Here is a 17,367-nt window from a genome sequence, read left to right as displayed (position 1 = left end):
AAATAAAAATAACACAAAAACTCATATATAGCTTTTACCTAGAGTCACCTATTGTTAGTATTTTACCCCATTTGCTTTATCATGTATGCCCTCTCTTCATGCATACACAAACACACTTTTTTCTGAACAAGTTGAGGTAAGTTACATACATGAAGACCCTTTCCCCTAGATAAGTGTGTATTTGCCTAATAGCGATATCCTCATATATAACCACATGCAATTATCAACTTAATACTGATAACAAATGTTCTATTTTTGCTCCTTAATCTTCAGTTGGCAATTTTTTTAATTTTGTAACTTTATATTGTTTCCCATGGAAGTAAATGAACTTCATGATAAATTCTAAGTCTATGATTCTGTGCTGAGCCTAGGCTGGCCCTGAGAAAACCGAAGTCCTTGTCTCCACTGAGCAAAATATGTGGGCAGTGGCATCACTGGGCTTTCCTCCTAAAGGACTCAACAGCAATCCCCAGGGAGTTTACAAAACAAGCACAGGATCCCAACTTAGCAGGGAAGTCCTCATTCCAAGAAGCTCATCAAGGGAGGGAGACAGTAAGGAAAAGTTCCTCCACCCCTTGGAAGGAGAACTCAGGGGCTGTTCTGGTCTGATGATTAAGTCTCCCACCCCTTTCCCTTTGGGGCTGCAAGCCTATTGTAGAACTATCTCTCCTTTCAATCATGTCCATCTTTGCTTTATATATTTTAATGGTCTATTATTAGTTGCATAAATGTTTATAATTGCTATGTCTTCTTGCTGTATTGAAACTTTATTAATATATAATGTCCTTTGTCTCTTGCAACTTTTTTAAATTTAAAGTCTATTTTGTCTGATATTAGCGTACCGACCCTGCCCTCTTTTTGTTAATATTTGCATGGAATATCTTTTTCCCTCCTTTCACTTTTATTTACTTTCAACACATTTGCATCTTCAGATCTAAAGTGAGTTTCCTGGAGACAGTATAAACTTGGATCATGATTTTTTAATCCATTCTGCCAATCTCTATCTTTTGATTGGAGAATTTATTCCATTTACATTTCAAGTAATCACTGATAAGGAGGGACTTACTTCTGTCATTTTGCTTTGTTTTCCATATGCCTTATAGATTTTCATTTCTCTTCTCCTGCATTACTGTCTTCTTTTGAGTTTAGTTTATAAAATTTTTTGTAGTGAAACGTTTAAATTCTTTTCTCATTTCCTTTTGTGTATATCCTATGGCTATTTTATTTGTGCTTGACATGGAGATTACATGTAACATACTGAAGCTATAACATCATATTTGAATGTATACCAGCTTAACTTCAATATCATATAAAAACTCTCTTCCTTTATAGCTCTCCACCCCTCAGTTGTTGTTGTCACAAAATTACATCTAACATTGTGGTCCAAAAACATAAACTAATAATGTTTTTAATGCATTAGTCTGTTAAACTATGTAAAAACAAGTGTACTTTTAGTGTTTGAATTATTTGCTTACATGGATGTCTCTCCCTGCCGTTCCCCTGACTTTGCCCTCTTTCCCACTGCACTCTACAACTCAATGAACATGTCTTTGTTTTCTTTACATCTGTTTCAGAGTTTACCACAATGCATGGCACAGTGATTCTTCAGCAGCAGAAAGGCCCAAAAATGTCTTTTTAATGAGTGAGTGAAATTGAATTGAAGTAGACTTTTCAAAACTCTCAAGAATAAAATATAATAATAGCTAGTATGTATCAAGCAGTTAGCATAAGCCGGGCACTCTTATAAGGGGTGTAATGTTATTCCATTTAATTTTTAAAAAACAATATGTGAGGACTTTACCATTATTATCTGTATTTTATTATTATGTGTATGATCTGTATTCAGTTAAAGAAACTGAGACTCAGATATATGGATAACTTTCCAAGGACCAGGTGAGTTTAGGGAGCCAAGATTTAGACTAAAGACATCTATAAACATTTTTGAAGTTATCTATATTGTCTGTCTGATAACTTTGTGTCAATTTTTATTTCTACCAGTAGAGATTTAAAGGGTCCATTTCTTTCTTTTTCTTTTATTGAGGTGTAATTGACATACAATATTATATTACTTTTAGGGGTACAACATATTGATTCAGCATTTATGTACATTGCAAAATGGTCACCACAATAAGTCTAATTACCATCTGTTACCTTACAAAGTTAATACAATATTATTGACTATATAACCCATGCGATACATTACAACCCCATGACTTGCTTTTTTTTTTTGCGGTACACGGGCCTCTCAATGTTGTGGCCTCTCCCGTTGCGGAGCACAGGCTCCGGACGCGCAGGCTCAGTGGTCATGGCTCACGGGCACAGCCGCTCTGCAGCATGTGGGATCTTCCCGGACCGGGGCACAAACCCATGTCCCCTGCATCGGCAGGTGGACTCTCAACCACTGCGCCACCAGGGAAGCCCTTGCTTTTTTTATAACTGGAAATTTGTACTCAATCTTCTTCACCTACTTTGCTCCCCCAAGCCCCCTCCCCTCTGGCAACCACTAATCTGTCCTAAAAGAGTCCGTTTCTGGGCTTCCCTGGTGGCGCAGTGGTTGAGAGTCCGCCTGCCAATGCAGGGGACGCAGGTTCGTGTCCCAGTCCAGGAAGATCCCACATGCCGCGGAGCGGCTGGGCCCGTGAGCCATGGCCACTGAGCCTGCGCGTCCGGAGCCTGCGCTCCGCAACGGGAGAGGCCACAGCAGTGAGAGGCCCGCGTAATGCAAAAAAAAAAAAAAAAAAAAGAGTCCGTTTCTTGAACCCCTAGTCAAGGATTATATTTGGCTACAAATAATAGAAAAACTTATAGCAGCTTAAATAGTTCAGGGGGTTATTTATCACAAAACAAAATTTTCAGGGGTAGACAATGGAGGACTGATATGAGACACAACAGTCTCAAGAGGGTACTTGACTTCTTTGATGTTCCTGCTTCACCATCCTTTGTATATATATATTTTTCAGCCTCATGAACACAGAATGGTTACTGTCTCTCCAATCATCATATCTGTATTCCAGGGAGAAAGAAGAAAAAATAATGCACAAAGAGCAATTAGACTTCTGTTCACTAGCATTTGTTACATGGCAATTTCTAGATAGTAAGGAGGCTGAGAATTTGAATATTTTGCTACTGACATTAAAAAAACAAGGAGAAAAAATGGGATTGGAGTCATGAGCTGAGTCCACCATTAGAAGCTATGATTTATCATGTTTTTATCAATTTTTAATTTTTTTTAAAAGCAAACTTCTCATCTACATTTCTTTGATTATTAATGAAGTTGAACAATGGTAACTTTGGAATTCTGATCTTAGTTGTACTAAACCTAGAAAATAATTTAGAAACAATGGTCATTTTTAAATGCTTATTCTATCATGAAACTTTGTCTCTCCATTTATTTTATTTACAACTCCTTTTCTTTAATGGCTCATTGTCTATAAATCTGATTCTCAAACCATTGTTCTCTCTCAAGGGTGATATTTCAGGCAGTGTCATTGGAGAGATCCCTTTGACGTCTCTATATAGTCATGAAGAGAACTCTCTCAGGTAGCTGAGACCACATCTGTTTTTACTCACTATTCTATCCTCAGTGCCTACCAGGTAGTAGGTGTTCAAAAAATTATTAAATCCATGCTTTAATAAATGAATGTGTGAGAGGGCAGACAGCAGAAGCAAAAAGAACTACAATCCTGCAGCCTGTGGAACAAAACAGAAAGAGAGACAAGATGAAAAGGCAGAGGGTCATGTACCAGATGAAGGAACAAAATAAAACCCCAGAAAAATAACTAAATGAAGTGGAGGTAGGCAACCTTCCAGAAAAAGAATTCAGAATAATGATAGTAAAGATGATCGAGGACCTTGGAAAAAGAATGGAGGCAAAGATCAAGAAGATGCAAGAAATGTTTAACAAAGACCTAGAAGAATTAAAGAACAACAAACAGAGATGAACAATACAATAACTGAAATGAAAACTACTCTAGAAGGAATCAATAGCAGAATAACTGAGGCAGAAGAACGTATAAGTGACCTGGAAGACAGATGGTGGAATTCACTGCTGCAGAACAGAATAAAGAAAAAAGAATGAAAAGAAATGAAGACAGTCTAAGAGACCTCTGGGACAACATTAAACACAAAAACATTCACATTATAGGGGTCGCAGAAGGAGAAGAGAGAGAGAAAGGACCCGAGAAAATATTTGAAGAGATTAGAGTCAAAAACTTCCCTAACATGGGAAAGGAAATAGCCACCCAAGTCCAGGAAGCGCAGCGAGTCCCATACAGGATAAACCCAAGGAGAAACACACCAAGACACATAGTAATCAACTGGGCAAAAATTAAAGACAAAGAAAAATTATTAAAAGCAGCAAGGGAAAAATGACAAATAATATACAAGGGAACTCCCAGAAGGTTAAGAGCTGATTTCTCAGCAGAAACTCTACAAGCCAGAAGGGAGTGGCATGATAAACTTAAAGAGATGAAAGGGAAGAACCTCCAACCAAGATTACTCTACCCAGAAAGGATCTCATTCAGATTCGATGGAGAAATCAAAAGCTTTACAGACAAGCAAAAGCTAAGAGAATTCAGCACCACCCAACCAGCTCTACAACAAATGCTAAAGGAACTTCTCTGAGTGGGAAACACAAGAGAAGAAAAGGACCTACAGAAACAAGCCCAAAACAATTAAGAAAATGGTCATAGGAACATACATAACGATAATTACCTTAAACATGAATGGATTAAATGCTCCAACCAAAAGACACAGGCTTGCTGAATGGATACAAAAACAAGACCCATATTTATGCTGTCTACAAGAGACCCACTTCAGAACTAGGGACACATTCAGACTGAAAGTGAGGGGATGGAAAAAGATATTCCATACAAATGGAAATCAAAAGAAAGCTGGAGTATCAATACTCATAGCAGATAAAATAGACTTTAAAATAAAGAATGTTATAAGAGACAAGGAAGGACACTACATAATGATCAAGGGATCAATCCAAGAAGAAGATGTAACAATTATAAATACATATACACCCAACATAGGAGCACCTCAATACATAAGGCAATTGCTAACAGCTATAAAAGAGGAAATCGACAGTAACACAGTAATAGTGGAGGACTTTAACACCTCAATTACACCAATGGACAGACCATCTAAAATGAAAATAAATAAGGAAACAGAAGCTTTAAATGACACAATAGACCATATAGATTTAATTGATATTTATAGGCCATTCCATACAAAAAGAGCAGGTTACAATTTCTTCTCAGGTGCACACAGAACATTCTCCAGGATAGATCACATCTTGGGTCACAAATCAAACCTCAGTAAATTTAAGACAATTGAAATCATATCAAGTATCTTTTCTGACCACAATGCTATGAGATTAGAAATGAATTACAGGGAAAAAAAAAAACGTGAAAAACACAAACACATGGAGACTAAACAATACATTACTAAATAACCAAGAGAACACTGAAGAAATCAAAGAGGAAATCAAAAAATACCTAGAGAAAAATGACAATGAAAACACGATGATCCAAAACCTATGGGATGCAGCAAAAGCAGTTCTAAGAGGGAAGTTTATAGATATACAAGCCTACCTCAAGAAAAAAGAAACATCTCAAATAAACAATCTAACCTTACACCTAAAGGAACTAGAGAAAGAAGAACAAACAAAACCCAAAGTTAGCAGAAGGAAAGAAATCATAAAGATCAGAGCACAAATAAATGAAATAGAAACACAGAAAATAATAGCAAAGGTCAATAAACTAAAAGCTAGTTCTTTGAGAAGATAAACAAAATTGATAAACCATTAGCCAGACTCATCAAGATAAAGAGGTAGAGGACTCAAATTAATAAAATTAGAAATGAAAAAGGAGAAGTTACAACAGACACCGCAGAAATACAAAGCATCCTAAGAGACTACTACAAGCAACTATATGCCAATAAAATGGACAACCTGGAAGAAATGGACAAATTCTTAGAAAGGGTATAACCTTCCCAGACAGAACCAGGAAGAAATAGAAAATATGAACAGACCAATCACAAGTAATGAAATTTAAACTGTGATTAAAAGTCTTCCAACAGGGGCTTCCCTGGTGGCGCAGTGGTTGAGAGTCTGCCTGCCAATGCAGGGGACATCGACGGTTTTGAGCCCTGGTCTGGGAGGATCCCACATGCTGCGGAGCAATTGGGTCCGTGAGCCACAACTACTGAGCCTGCGCGTCTGGAACCTGTGCTCCGCAACGGGAGAGGCCACAACAGTGAGAGGCCTGAGTACCGCAAAAAAAAAATAATGAAAACACAAATGATTGAAGACTACACCAAAGTTTTATTGCCCAACTTATTTCTAACTTAGTTGATTTATTCCAGAAGGCCCTTCCTGACTACTATATAAATCTCTATCCCACAAATGCTCTTTGGTTTTTGTTTTAATTTAATTAATTAATTTATTTTTGCCTGTGTTGGGTCTTTGTTGCTGCACGAGCTTCCTCTAGTTACAGTGAGCGGGGGCTACTCTTCATTGCGGTGCTCGGGCTTCTCATTGCAGTGGCTTCTCTTGTTGCGGAGCACGGGCTTTAGGCGTGCGGGCTTCAGTAGTTGTGGTTCACGGGCTCTAGAGCACAGGCTCAGTAGTGGTAGTGCACGGGCTTAGTTGCTCCAAAGCATGTGGGATCTTCCCGGACCAGGGCTCGAACCCGTGTCCCCTGCATTGGCAGGCAGATTCTTAACCACTGCGCCACCCAGGAAGTCCCTATATTTATTTTCATACTGTTAGAGGTATATCTTCAGGGTAAATTCCTAGATTGAATTTGAATAGGATTGAAACCGAGTTCCCCTAAAACTGAATTCTCCTGCTCAGTTTATGATTAACCTCTCAATCCAAAACTTTATTCACTTTCTTGTCCCATCCCTGTTCCCCTCAGGATTGAGAAGTATCAAAGAAAAGGAGGAGATTGAAAAATGAGCAGGACCCTGCAGGGAATTCCCAGGTACAAAAAGTCCTCCTTGTCCCCTGTTTCTTGTTTGTAGAAAAAGGATTTTGTCCCTTAGGCTTTCTCTGAGTTCCAAAGAGCAGACTCAAACAGTTACTTATTAGGGAAGTGAGGGGATGCAGAAAAAAGGAAAAGCAGTCAAGCAAGAAAAGTAATGATTGCTTAACAATATTTCAGCCACAGAACAGTGTTCTATTTCCTCCTCAAGGGAGTAGATAACAATCTGATGCATATCTTTGAGTTGTTCTGTAGAAACTAGGACACTCCCCCTCCCCCCGCGCCCCCAGGTATAGGATGGTGACTACATGTTGACGACAAGCACATAGACCCCAGACTGGTTGGAACCAGAAGGTTGGTGATTAAGATTCCTGAAACATCAGGAATTCCCTGGCAGGCCAGGAGTTAGGACTCTGCGCTTCCACTGCAGGGGACACAGTTTCGATTCCCTGGTCAGGGAACTAGGATCCTGCAAGCCACATAGAGTGGGAAAAAAAAAAAAGATTCCTGAAACATCACCCTGTTACCTCACCACCAACCAGTCAGAAGAAATTCCATGAGCTGCAATCCTCACCCCGAATGTTACCTTTAAAAACCCTTTCCTGAAAGACATCGGGAGTTCGGGTCTTTTGACCACAGGCTGCCCATTCTCCTTGCTTGGTGCCCTGCAATAAATGCTGTACTTTGCTCCACCACAACCTGATATCAGTAGATTGACTTTGCTGCATGGCAGGTGAGTGGACCTGAGTTTGGTTTGGTAACATGATGGCCAGGTCAAATTTTAAATGTATATGTACTTTTGTTACGATATTGACAAATCGCCCTACCTTTTGGTTTGTGTGGGTGTGTGTCTGTGTGTTTTTAAATATTTATTTATTTATTTGGCTGCGTCAGCTCAGTAGTTGCAGTGCGTGGGTGCCCTGAGGCATGTGGGATCTTAGTTCCCCGATTAGGGATCGAACTGTGTCCCCTGCATTGGAAGGTGGATTCTTAACCACTGGACCACCAGGGAAGTCCCGCCTCCCTTTTGTATTCACACCAACAACATACGAGTGTCTGTTTCCCCCACAGCCTTGATGACCAAGTGTATTATCAAATGAAGGGGAGAAGAAAATGCCACCCCAAAATATGTCTTTTTGGTATTGAGGAGGAAGAAATTTTCCTCTACCCAACTAGGTTTTTCTGGCTGGTCTAAGAAATAAATTGACATGAGACAGATTAACAGGAGCAAATCAAACCAATTTAATTAATAACATGTATACAGGGCAGAGACACAGGAAAACTGAGTAACTCACCAAAGTGGCCAAAGCCCTCACCTTAAATACCATCCTCAGCTAAAGTCAAAAGAGAACGTTTAGGATAGGGGCTGTCGGTTATGGGAAGCCACCGGGAACAGCACAGTAAACAAGGGTGATTGTGATGCAGATTTAAGTCATTGCCTTCTCCATTGCTAAGAGTTTCCAGAGATTTGATCCTCTTCCTGTTCCAAGTACAGAGAAGATACACCCTTACAAATGGAGATTTCCCTCACAAATGTAAATGTTTCTTACAAAAGGGCAACTCCTACTTGGTTTTCAGAGCCCTTCCCATGTCTGCTGTTCCTCAGAAAACAACCAGCTCCAAACAATAAATATGCCAATGAGACATATTTTAAAGCGGCAAATTCTGCTCCCCTACATTGACATAAGGATTATCTTGAGTTGCTTACTTTTTAAAAACAGCAGACACAGGAAAACTCTGAAAACCAAGTAGAATTTCTCTTTGTAAGAGAAATTTGCATGTTGAAGGGAAATCTCCATCTGTAAGGGTGTCTCGCTTTCTGTACCAGGAAGAGGAGCATGACCCAGTCTCTAGAAACCTCTTATCAATGGAGACAGCACAGACTTAAATCTGCATAACAAACCTTACTCTTTTTACTGTGTTTTGCCTGAAAACCTCCCATAACTAGCTCTGGGTCCCCAACACCCCCAACATTTTGTATCTTTAGCTAGAGATAGTATTTAAGGTGAGAGCTTCAGCCATTTTGGCGAGTTTTCCTGGAACTCCCCCATGTGTACTGGAGGTATATGTTATTAAACTTCTGTTCTTTCTCCTGTTAATCTTTTTAATGTTGGAGGGAGGGGGGTTCCTCAACCAAGAACTTGGAAGGGTAGAGGTAAAGTATTCTTTCCTCCCCCAAGCTTTTTAAGTTTTTCCGGGGCTTCCCTGCTGACGCAGCGGTTGAAAATCCGCCTGCCAGTGCACGGGACACCAGTTCAAGTCCTGGTCCGGGAAGATCCCACATGGTGCAGAGCAGCTAAGCCTGTGCGCCACAACTACTGAGACTGTACTTTAAAGCCCGCGTGCCACAATTACTCAAGCCCGTGCACCTAGAGCCCGTGCTCCACAGCAAGAGAAGCCACCACAGTGAGAAGCCCACGCACCGCCACGAAGAACCAACGCAGCCAATAATAAATAAATAAATAAAATAATAATAAATTTTGCCAATCTGATAAGTGAAGTTAACTATTTTTTTATTTTATTTTATTTTTTTGCGGTACGCGGGCCTCTCACTGTTGTGGCCTCTCCCGTTGCGGAGTACAGGCTCCGGACGCACAGGCTCAGTGGTCAAGGCTCATGGGCCCAGCTGCTCCGTGGCATGTGGGATCTTTTCGGACCGGGGCACGAACCCGCGTCCCCTGCACCGACAGGCGTACTCTCAACCACTGCGCCACCAGGGAAGCCCAAGTTAACTATTTTTAATTCCTCATACTTAACTCTATGTCCAGGAAATCATGCCTGTAACATAGCATCACGTTTGGAAGAACAGCCTTGCCAGAAGGGTCTAGCTCCACCTGGTGGTTACATATCTAGTTGCAGGAAAAGTACTGTACCTTTACTTCAGGGATATTTGTGCCTTTGCACATTTGCTTACCTCTTAAATCTCCTGCCCCTTCTTCCCTAATGAAAAAAACTTGTATTCTAACCCCTTTCCTATTGGCTACAGCATGTGCCATATGCCAAACTTTGTGAGTTAAATGACCACTAAAATAATCCACACCCACAGTTTGCTGTTTACATTAACCTGGCTTCACTACGTGAAGGTCTGCATTAACAAGACCTTACTAACCCAGGAGACTCTCGCCCAGGAACAAGACATCCCGACAAAGTGTCCTTAGCGTAAAATGACTCATCAAACAAGAGTAGCTAGGAAACCCTTCCCTAGCAAATATTTCCCACCACTCCCAAATTATTTTGCCACAGAGTATGCCTAAACTCAATCAGCAACCCCTGCCTCCCCCCACAGTGAAATACCCCCTGTAAACCAGACTCCAGAATTCCCATCAATACCCTACCTTTGCACCCCCATTCTGAGACTCTACAAAGACTTTATCAATGGCGTTCTCTCTGTTACTCCAATAAGCAAGGAACTCGGTTTTGCCTTACCAACAGATTATTTTGTGGTATTTTGGGGGAGCCAGCTTTCAACTTAAGAGAGAGAGTAGTACCTTTATCACCAAGTTCCAGACAGGGGAAAGGTAAGGGATTGGCCTTTGTCATGCCAGACATCGGGCTTCACCCTCTTACCAACCTCATTTCACAAGTACACCTGTAGTTTAGTCCTTTTGTCCATTAGACTCTTTAAAATATTAGAGGGTGCCTTGGTCCATTTAGGCTGCTATAACAAAATATCATAGACTGGGTAGCTTATGAACAACAGTAATTTATTCCTCACACTTCTAAAGGCTGGAAGTCTGAGACTGTTACTGAGTCCAAGCTCACTCTGCTCACCTCACGACAGGCCAATAAATCAGGAGACGAGGTGTTGAGGCAAGGAATAGTGACTTCATTCGGAAAGCCACAGACTGAGAAGATGGCGGACTAGTGTCCCCAGAGAACCATCTTATCGGGGTCTGAATGTCAGTTTCTTTTATAGAGCAGAGAGGGAGAGGAGGTGAGGAAGTAAAGTAAAAAGGCCATTAGTTTTGCCTGGCTTGGCCAGCATATGGGAGGGGATGTGTTAGTTTCTTCTTTTCTGCAGCCATTCACAGGTGGGCAGGGTTCCCTGAGGCAGGCCGTTATGTATGATTATAATAACAAAAGCAACGAAAAGCAAAGGTTAAAGTCAAAGAAACATATCCAACATGGAGTCAGATTTTGCTCTTGCCTGTTACAAGATCAGGGTGCCAGTGTGGTTGAACGAGGGCTCTCTTCCTCATTGCAGACTTTTCCTTGTATCCTACATGGTGGAAAGGGCCAGGGAGCGCTGTGGAGCCTGTTTTATAAGAGCACGAGTCCCATTCTTGAAGGCTCCACCCTCATGACTTAAGCATCTGCTAAAGGCCCCACCTCCTAATACCATCACCTTTGGGGGTTTGGCTTTCAGCATATGAATTTGGGTGGAGCACAAACCTTCAGACCATAGCGGAGGGCAACTTTAGATCACCTGGACCTTAGGCTCTTTTCTAATGTTGGAGACTAGAGATTGTCAGCACCTGCTTCCCCCACTAGCCAGCTTCTTTCCCCCCAACCTATTTTCCTTTTATTTCTTCTTTTCTTTTTTTCCTTCTCTCTTCTACATGCCCAAGGCCTAAAGGTGACACTATAAGGCCCTATCTCAGGACTAAACAAGTTTTCAGTGAATAGGAAATTTGACCTGCATCCGTAAAAAATGCTTTCTTGAAACAGACTTCAGATCCAGCCCTGGATTCTGCAGGCACCACAGGGAGCCACAGGCAAGAGCCCCAAGTTGTGTCTTCCTGGTATCACTCACATTGAATTCTATGAGAGTGACACCTCTGGCCTGCAATGCCTCCTAACATGACATCTCTTACCCGTGAATTTTCCAAAAAGCCTCTGGAGTTGTGTACCGAGTGACAGTGCTGGGGTGGTTTAGGGAAGCTTTCCAATAGCTCTTTTCCATATAGATAATCATGTTTCTGTAACCTTGGTAGAGGCAGAATAGTGAGTCTTTAGAATTTGGGCTCTTGGAGCCTGTCTGTCTGGGTTGGCATTCTGGCTCTACGACTTACCCCTCTATGACCTTGGGCAAGGCACTAACTTCTTCCTGCCTCAATTCCTCATCTGAAAATGGGGATGAGAAGAGTACCTATCTTTTAGGTGTGAGGATTAAATGAGTTGGTACATTGAAAGGAATAGAATCGTGCCTGGCACTAATGAGCATTCCAGGCCAACTATTACTATGTAAAGCACTACACAAATACAGCTTCAGCTCCTGCCCTCCAACCAGATTGCTGCGCCCTAGGGAACAGCTTCAGCTAATTCACCTCTTCTGTGGTTCCGAAATGTGTAACCCCATGAGGGAAAATATAAGGCTGTTTTTCACCTAAATCTGCTTATCTAGAGCTCTAAAGAATGCTCATGTTTCTCACATCTTTTTTAATCTGGGATGGCTTTACCCAACAATGACATCTCTTTTCAGCCTGGACATCTTTAAGGATTTCGACCTGTGTTTTGTGGCGTACTCCTCTCCAAATACAGACATTGAAGGGTAGCAGAAAATGCCACCCCAAAATATGCCACTTTGGTACATTGATCATTTCGAGCTGAAGGGAATGAGAAGTGGATACAAGAAAAGCCCTCTGCCCTTCCCCTAGTTGCCTAAAAGCAGAACAGAAATTTGTAAAGGTGCCCACCTACCTTCTCTACCAGGAAGGACAGAAGTTAATCACCAGAGACAACTCTAGGCCTTTAGCCCAGAGACGGCACCAGAAGAAATCCACGTAACAAACCTAACCCTTATCTCGCATTAGTTTTTCCCATATACTTACTTTCCTACAATTTGCCAGCCTAGAAAGTCCTTTTCCTTTTGTCTCGTCACTTCTTTAAAAATGTATTTTTCTTTTGTTATGATGCTGTATATGCCCAAGTTCTAACCACTCTTTTGAGTTACTCATCTGAGTTCTCCCTGTGTATGCATGACACACGTTAATAAAGTCTGTTTCTTTGTCTCTTGTTAATCTGTCTTGTCAGTCTAATGACGGGGCCCCAACTCGAGAACCTAGGAGGGTAGTGGGAAAAAGATATGTTTTTCTTCCCCTGCAGCATAGACTTCAGGTGTTCTGAGTGCAAACAGAATTGGAAGTCACAAGCCTTTTAGGAATGTTGCCAAAACATTGGTGGAAAAGGGTGAGAGAGAGGGGCCTGAGGCTTTAGTTGTCCTTTCTCCTCCTTTATCCCTCTGGCCACACAGCTCTTGCCAGGCTCCTTTCACAGCAGGATAAAGAGACCTCATTCTCAGCACTCAGCCTTTCCTATATGGGTTGATGTCTCCCTGAGGAAGGTTTCAATGTGTTCCTTATTGGCCACCTCAACATCTTAAACCGTGAGCTGGTCTCAGGGGTAGGAAGAGCAGCTCTGAAAATCCAGGAGCCCAGCCCACTTGGAAGGACTCAGCACACCAGAGGGAGGGAATGAGGCCACTTCGTTCTCTTCTCGGCCCTGTACCCTGTTCCACTGTCTCCACTGCCTATACACCAAGAACAAAATGCACGTTTAAAAATTCAGGGCCCGGGGTCCTCTGTCCCCGAGCTCCATTCAGCTTATTTTCATTTGGATTCCACACAAAAAAACAAGAGGTAATAATGCTGGTGACAGGGCTTCCCTGGTGGCGCAGTGGTTGAGAGTCCGCCTGCCGATGCAGGGGACACGGGTTCATGCCCCGGTCCAGGAGGATCCCACATGCCGCGGAGCGGCTGGGCCCGTGAGCCATGGCCGCTGAGCCTGCGCGTCCGGAGCCTGTGCTCCACAACGGGAGAGGCCACAACAGTGAGAGGCCCGCGTAGCACGAAAAATAATAATAATAATGCTGGTGACAGCCAAACATAGCAGCTCCTCAGTTATCTTGACTTATTTAGATCTGGGGACACGATACTCATTCATTCACCATTTATCGATTGGCATGATGTGCCAGGCACTGGGCACGTACCCTGACAAGCTCCCTGCCCTCAAGGAAGTTGGTGACATCAAACAAGGAGCTATAAATAATAATTTATTACTGAAAATGACTGTAGTATTATTTCCACATAGTTTAAGAACCAACTAGAAACAGAAACTGGATTTAAGTGCTGTTCTAAAATAGTGGGGGTGAGTCTCCCTGCTAGTTAAAACACCCTCCTCCCACATCACTTCTCATTGACATATTGGTTTTCCATTCACTCCTTTCTCTCCTGCATGCTCCAATGATTTAGCTCTTATTCTTGTCCAGCTGCTCCCACTCACTCTGTTGTCTGAGTTTCTTTCTCCCCAGGGACGTTACAGACCCGGGCCAAAGAAATCTTAAAGTCTGCATTCAAAACCAAGTGAGGGGGGACTTCCCTGGTGACGCAGTGGTTAAGAATCTGCCTGCCAATGCAGGGGACACGGGTTCGAGCCCTGGTCCGGGAAGATCCCACATGCCTCAGAGCAACTAAGCCCGTGCGCCACAACTACTGAGCCTGCGCTCTAGAGCTCGTGTGCCACAACTACTGGAGCCCATGCTCTGCAACAAGAGAAGCCACCGCAGTGAGAAGCCCACACACTGCGACAAAGAGTAGCCCCAGCTCGCTGCAACTAGACAAAGCCCGCACAGCAACGAAGACCCAACACGGCCATAAATAAATAATTTTTTTAAGGGGGTTAGTTGCTTTCTTTTAACTTCAACTATGAATAAAATACCAACGGCCCTATCACTACGTGAAAAAGTGGTCTCGAATTTATGTGGAAGGGAAAGTAGACTATGGTGAATACATGGATAAAAATAATGTGAGGTGACAAGCAACAACGGTTATAACTGATAACATATTTCTGAGTAACCAGACAAAAGAGAAGGCATAGAGTGGATGATTCTTCTCTGGCCATTGTTTGGTACAGACTCATTTCCAAATGGTGTATAGTCTTTACAAAAGATCTGTTACTCGTGTCACAACATGTGAAAATCGTGAAATTCACATCTCAGTGTCGACAAATGAAGTTTTAGATGAATACAGCCACACTCATTCATTGTCTACGGATGCTTCCTTGCTACAACTGCAAAGTTGTGTAGAGACTGTGTGGCTCACAAAACCTAAAAAGTTATCCTGTAGAGGCAATTTTGAGCTGCTGGGCAGATACCATGAGCCAAGCTCACCCTCCCTATTTGAAAAAAATTTTATGGGGACTTCCCTGGTGGTCCAGTGGTTAGGGCTCTGTGCTTCCACTGTAGGGGGCAGGGGTTCGATCCCTGGTAGGAGAACTAAGATCCTGCAAGCCTCACTGCACGGCCAAAAAAAAAAGAAAAAAAATTATAGAAAAGAAGTTGTCATTGAAATTAAACTGTGGCAGACATGTCCGAGGAATACTGTGGAGATCTGATCCCTTTATGAGCCCTGTGGTAGATGAATGTGTGGAGATGGTAACTAGCGGGCAACAGGAAAATATCAGAATGGTGGTAATACGAATAGTATCATCATGTTAGAAGACGTCCAGCGTTTATAACCAAAGGCTGTGTTCACCAGAGGAATCAATGGCTTCTGCACATCCCCCATCCAGAGCAACTGTTTTCCTGATATAAAAATCGGGTTGTGCATATTTTCTTATCAAATTTTCTTTTTAAAAACACCTTCGTGTTGAGGTCTATCCTGACGGGGCTTTTTCTGTAAACCTACACCGTTGGAAACGCCTCATAGAGTAATGGTGTGGTTTCCTTTACTCATAGAACTACCTGTTAGATCTGTGGGAAAGAACTACAAGACAGAGCTTCCAAGTAAACTATGAAAAACCTAACAAACGTTTTTAATCTTAGGTATTGGCATATCCCAATGGTCTGTACTATTCTAGGGTGTGATGGCTTAGGAGCGAATATGATTTGAACCCAATACATTTTTAGAGGATGTCAAATTCAGAACCAGGCAGATCCATCTCCTGACCCTAAACATGGTCCTAAAGTAAATCGCTTGAGGAAATTGGATCCCAAAGATTACAGGTGGGGAATTTTGAAGTGTGTCCATATTCCACGGGAGATCAAAGAAGCTTAACAAAAAGAACTGTGGGCTGACTCACATGACAACTTCTTTTTGAAAGGGCTATTTTATCGTGAAGATTATGAGTTTGGAGGAACTAAGGTGATTGGCAGTGGAAAGAATCAGACCATGTGAAATTCCTTAAAAATTTATTGACAAATAACTTTGTCTATGTTACACATAATTTTTTTAAAAAAACTTTTAAAAAATAAATAAAAAATAAAAACACCTTAGTAGGGGACTTCCCTGGTGGTGCAGTGGTTAAGAATCCGCCTGCCCATGCAGGGGACACGGGTTCAAGCCCTGGTCCGGGAAGATCCCAAATGCCATGGAGCAACAAAGCCCGTGTGCCACAACTACTGAGCCTGTGCTCTAGAACCCACGAGCCACAACTACTGAGCCTGTGCACCACAACTCCTGAAGCCCACGTGCCTAGAGCCCATGCTCCGCAAGAAGGCACTGCAATGAGAAGCCCACACACCACAACAAAGAGTAGCCCCCGCTCACCACAACTAGAGAAAGCCCACGTGCAGCCACAAAGACCCAAGACAGCCAAAAAAAAAAAAAAAAAAAAAATTTGTAAGTCAAAAAAAAAAAAATTATCTAGCCATTTATTTGAAGTTTGTCAACTCCTGGCCTAGAATATCCAGTTTGGAAGCAGTTATGGACAGCTCTTATAATGTGAGGTACTGTAAAGTGCTTTACAGATCTTGTCTCATTTAATTCTAAAAATTTCATAGGGTGGGTATTATCACCAATTTTTTAGATGACAAAACTGAGACCCAGAGAGAAAAATTTGCCAACATCGCAGAAGGTGGAATCAAACAAGGTCTGCCTGACTCCAAAACTGCTATTCTTTCTTCCATACAGCACCTCCTCCTTGAAGCTCTGAAGGGCACATTCTGAATTATAACCAGTCTTCTTAGACATCATCCATTGGTCCTAATTTTCTGCCTTGGGACCATCCACCCAGTAATCTTCAAATATCTAATTTTATCTCGTCTGAGTCTTTGATTCTCTGGGCTTGACATTCTTTTATTAAGCTTCTAGATGGCTTCTAGTTTTAAGTCCCTTCACCACCCAGATCACTTTCTATGAACATATTCTAGTTTGTCTATAATCATCTTAAAGTTTGACATCTAAAATAGATCTTGATACAGGGGTTTAGTACCATCAGCAAAGAGTATCCCTCTGGTTCTAGACATTCTACATCCTTCCAAATTTATACATGAAGAATTGGTTGTGGGAGCCCAAAAGCAGAATCTTAACACTTATTACCACTGAACTTCACCTTCTTAAATGGAGTTTATCATTCCTGCCTACTGAGATCTTTTTGACTTCTCATTTTGCAAGCTGATGAAGTTGTTGTTCTATCTCCTTGCCATCCACAAATATGCCTG

Source organism: Grampus griseus, assembly GCF_964374135.1.
Source record: "Grampus griseus genome assembly, chromosome: 1".
NCBI classification, from domain to species: Eukaryota; Metazoa; Chordata; class Mammalia; order Artiodactyla; family Delphinidae; genus Grampus; species Grampus griseus.
This window is presented reverse-complemented; position numbering follows the sequence as displayed.